Source organism: Pogoniulus pusillus, chromosome 22, assembly GCF_015220805.1.
Source record: "Pogoniulus pusillus isolate bPogPus1 chromosome 22, bPogPus1.pri, whole genome shotgun sequence".
NCBI classification, from domain to species: domain Eukaryota; kingdom Metazoa; phylum Chordata; class Aves; order Piciformes; family Lybiidae; genus Pogoniulus; species Pogoniulus pusillus.
Window position 1 is genome coordinate 12,881,758 of NC_087285.1, and position 5,255 is coordinate 12,887,012.

The window sequence follows — 5,255 nt, forward strand, 5'->3', positions numbered from 1 at the left end:
ACTGAGAAAGATCAAAATAGGAAAACAAAGATCAAAGTGAGCAAAAAAAAAAGTCAAATCGAATGTTTCACCATGATGTCAGAAAACTCAGCAGACAATGCAGGTATATTTTCTGCCTTCTAGCTTGGCTTGTTGTAGCCTAAGTGGATACTCACACATCTGCTTTAGTATATTGATATTAAACTGCTTGTGTACCAAACCTAAGGAACTAAGCTCTCCATGCACTCAATGTGCATCCACCAGGGTGACTCAGAGCTCTGTAAGTTAGAGGTCCTAACCAGTGCACCATAGACCCTTGCATCTACTACAGGCTCCTGGGATTCTAATTTGTTTCTGTTAATTTCTGACATGAAACAGTTGACTAGGGCAGCTGGAGAGCAATATTTTCCAACATGGAATGTTTGTGCTCTTTATCAGCTCCTGCTAGCATCATATGCTGGCCCAGAGCTGCAGAGAAGCACACCAGCATTTGCCACATACCAGAACAAAGAACATGATTTGCAAATTGCTGTAAATGACACCTGAAGAGAATGCTGAAGTGTCTGGACAATCTGGATGGTCAAGTTCCTGTGATGGAACAACAACATAGAAATATGGGGTAGGAAAAATATATGTACCTTGAGTGATCTGATTTAACATGCTCCAATCTGTTTGCTACAAAATAAAACAGGGGTAGCCACATATTGGAATTGAATGGAAAAAGAGAACTCATTGGGGATCAGAGTTTTCAAACCTCTGCACTGAAAAGGTACTCACACATTGCTGATGTAGCTGTTTAAACTTGGAGAAGAAGGAAAGGCTTTCACAGGAAGGTCTTAGGACATTTTCATTTCTACAAAAAGAGGTCATGACACACAGGCCTGATAACCAGGTGGCTTGCATTCCCGAAAAAGAAAAAGCCACTGCTATAATAAAGCTACTTCACTTCTCCATAAAGCTTGAATTGTATTTTCTGATACTGCTGTTAGAGCCATTTTCTGTTGCTGTTGTTACTGGCATTGTTCTAGCATGCTAACTAAAAGCATATGAAGAGCACTGTTGCTCCATGAGCTCAATGTAAAAGATAGACCCTATCCCTAAGACTTCAGAGACCGACCTGGAAAGCAAACCATTGAGAGGGAATGTAGCCACTTCGATTAAAGCCTCATATATATCAGAGGTGTATGGGTGAGCCAGAACCAACACCCAGATCTCCTGACTCTTACACTAGCAATTACCTTCTTAAAGACATCAAGGACAAGATGAAAAATTGCCATCTGTGCTCTACAACAGCTATTGCATAAATCATTCTTTAGCTCAGACCAGAATCCCAGATCTCTGGATTGGAGGCAACAGCAGGTGACTGACTGGTGAATTATAATGGAATAGAATTCACATTCTACTGGCTTCATTATGGTGCATCAGTGTCTGGTCAGCCTGGAGAGCTGCATTCTAACCCTGCTATAAAACCAAACTAAATAGCCCAAAAGTTATCTCATGCTTGTGGAGTGTTTTGAGTTACTACAGTTATTCTGTTTCTGAATCTTTTAGTAATACCAAATATTTTGGAAAAATATGAACAAACCAACCAACCAAGAAGCCAAAACCAGGCCTTCAGTGTCACAGTTTCAGAACATAAGCAGATGACATTTTTTACTATTTGATCTTAAGCTCATAACACCCTGAACCTCAAGGGAGAACAATTTCCACTGCTTCCTTTGTAAACACGTGAAATCACAGAATATCACCCCTGTCCCTATTGCCTTTCACCCCATGCCTGCCTGGAGGGAAGAGTGCAGACACTGAGATGCTATACTACTTGGAGTTTTTTTGTTATATACATTGTTAAGAATTTATTGTGTTTAGAATCATAGAATTGTCCAGGCTAGAAAAGACCTCCAAGACAATTGAGCCCAACCATTAACCTACCACTACCAAGATCACTGCTAAACCATGTCCTTAAGCATCATGTCTACACATCTTTTAAATACCTCCAAGGATGATGATTCAGCCACTTTCTTGGGTAGCATTTCTGGAAGCTGGTTTTATTTCTTAATTGTCTTGCAGCACAGTCTCCCAGGCCTGCTGTTTAACAGACACCACACTCTCGTAAAGAGGAGCGGTGCATTTGGTGACTGTTAGCAGCTTGCATCTCTCAGCGGTACCAGCACATTCTGCCACAGCAGGCTCCCTGTGAGCTCCCCACACACTGACAAAAACTGGCACTCCTTGTCACTTGTGTGTGAAATGAAAACAGCCAGTAGTCCATATGAATTTCTCAGCAACACCTCTATCTCTGCAAGCAACCAAAGCATAGAATCATAGAATCAACCAGGTTGGAAGAGATATCCAAGATCATCCAGTCCAACCTATAATTTTACATGGCTCTTCTGAATACAGTCATCAAGCATCTGAACTGTCTCTTACTCACTGGAGAATACAATTCAGAAGAGTCCAAATGCCACTAGACAGGTACTTTCTCCTGTGAATTCAAGTTCACAGCACCAAATCTGTTCTACAAACACATGCATCATTCCCTCATAACTCTTCTCTAATTAAAGAATTAGTAAGAAGTGATTACATGACTTGCAAACTTACTTGACTGCTCAGAGCACTGTGCCTCTTGTAACTTTGTACTAGTGCCAAGAGGTAACTGTCCAAGCTGAGACCTTAAACGGAAGAGACATGTAGTCCCAGAATCCTTCATATTTAAACTAGGTCTCATGGCCAACACATGGCCAGTGGAAAAGATGAGACCAAGAGGGCATCTCACAAATTCACATAAATATCTAGAGGGTGGGGACCATGAAATAGGGCTGGGTTCTTTTCAGTGGTGCTTAAGTTAGGACAAGAGGCAATGGGTTTTGCCAAGAGGCAAAAGAGTTTGAGGTAACTCAAACATAGGAGATTTCACTTGAATTTATGGAGAAACTTTGAGAGTGACAGAGCACTGTACCAGGCTGCCCAGAGAACCTTTCAGAACCCTCCTGGATATGATCCTGTGCAAACTGATCAAGGTAAACCTGCATTAGAAGTGGGGTTGGACTAGATGATCTCTGGAGGTCCTTTCAAACTCCTAACATGCTGTGATTGCAAGTTGTAACATCCAGGTATGAATACAGATCGCATGGAGGCATTTCAACCAAACATGCAAACAACACCAGATATTAGCAATGAGAAGTAAATATTTTTACTGTATCAGTGCTATGCTAATACCAGAAGTTTCATAAAATGTTGTTGAGTGCTTTTCCAGGGTAAAGAGGAGAAAACAGAACTCATCCTTCACAATTTTAAATTTTGTAAAAAGAGATTATTTCTATGTGAAGACACAGAATCCTGAGGTGAAAATACTGCTGACATGGAAAAGGAATCCTGCATGTCAAAATCACTTTTATCAGCTATCAGCTGTGGAGAGAGAAGCAAAACTACTAACTGCTGGCTCAGTGATGCAGGTGAGACACATTAAGTTAGGTACCCATTTCTTATAAATATGGAGAGAAAGAGTATCCTTAGAGGACAGTGGTGATGTGCTGGAATTTTGGTAATACTAAAAGTCCTGTTGTCCCTGTTCCCCACTGTGTTATGTTGCTGGATTAGGAGTAGCTATGTGGAAAGTCATGCATGAATTTTTCATGAGGTGCTATAGTACACACATTCTCAGATTAAAGTTTCTGTTTAGAGATAAAGCAGTATTTAATAAAGTGTTCCCTTAGAGCCTTTCAAGTTTAGGGTGTTAGTGGGTTTTTCCTAGCCATTTTATATGCAGTTAGTGCCTAGTTCTGCCAATTGCCTGGGAGGGAGAGCATTCACCATCCTGGAAGACTAAAGCTTAAAAGCATCTCTTTGAGGGACTGGGAAGTATTGAGAGTCTGTGAGTTGTGGACTTTTCTTCTTTAAAGAATACAGGAATGTATTAATTTCCTCATGCTATCACTTTTTCTGTTCTATGTGGCCACCTTCTGCTTTCTTTCAGAACTGAAAGAATCTTACAGGAATCCAACGTGCCAGGCTGTGTATGAGGTATCAGCCAACAGTGGCACTTGGTGCCATGGTCTAGCCTTGAGCTCTGTGGTAAAGGGTTGGACTTGATGATCTGTGAGGTCTCTTCCAACCCTGATGATACTGTGATAGCAGTGATGATGTGAGAAGGCAGGGGAGGGATGAAGAGAAACAGCACTTGGACAGAGTGGTTATTTGATGTCGTAGTCATGAGAAATACTTTGAAAGTGCAAGAAGGAAAGCTAAACAAGAATGCCTCCTGAAGCCATCTCACAGTTGAGCAAACGAGTAGCACATGGCTGAACGTGAGTGCTGCTGCATGTACTTGCTGTACAATGCTTCAACAGAGATGGTCTCAGTGCTTCTTTGTACATGTGATTTTTGTTCTAACAGCTTCTCTGTGACTCACTCTACTCGTTTGGTGAAGTTAAGCTAAAAATGTATTCTGTTAGTTCACATTTTACCACAGGGCATTGTGGATTATTCTGGGACTACTACTAAGCCAGTAACTGCCTCTGCATGTTGGACACAAATAGCCTGCCTAGTAATAAATGGGCTTTGTTACTCAGTTCCTTGGGGTTTGCATGAAATGTGTCTCCAAGATGTTTAGTAAATTGCCTTTTCTTTTTTTTTTTACTGGCAGCAGTCCAAATTCCCTGATTAAAAGGTGGCTTCAATACAAAATGTCACAAACAGTGGTAAAGGCAACCAGCAGGACACTTGGTGCCAGGCTAAAGCCTCTACAGGCAACATGTTGCTGTCACTTATTATTTTGTGCACAACTGTGGGCTGGAATAGAACTTCTGTAAACTACTTTCCTCTCCCTATGTGTGGAGAGTAACCCCAGTCAGACTGACCTGTTTTAATCCACAACAATTTGGAGATAGGCTGCTACACAGGTATGGTTTATGGTGCTGTGACAGAAATCCTCGCCAGTCCTCCAGGGCTACTTCACTTCTTTCTCCTTCAAAATCCTCAACTTATGTATTTGTACTTCGGGTGGCATTTAATGCCCCCAGGAGTCTGATCTGGCGGTCTCTGCCCTATTATAGGTCTGTGGACACAGCTACCCCTCAGCCAGAGCCCCTGTGCCGCGACCCCGCCCCGCACTGTAGCCACCCCAGCGATGGCGGCCGCTGGGGGACGCACTGAAGATGGCGGCCGCGGCGCCGCACTCAAGATGTCGGCAAGGGAGCCCCGCCCCTCGCTGCCCTCAAGATGGCGGCAGAGCGGCTCAGACCCCGCCCCAGGCCGGCGCCGGAAGCGGGGCCGGAAGC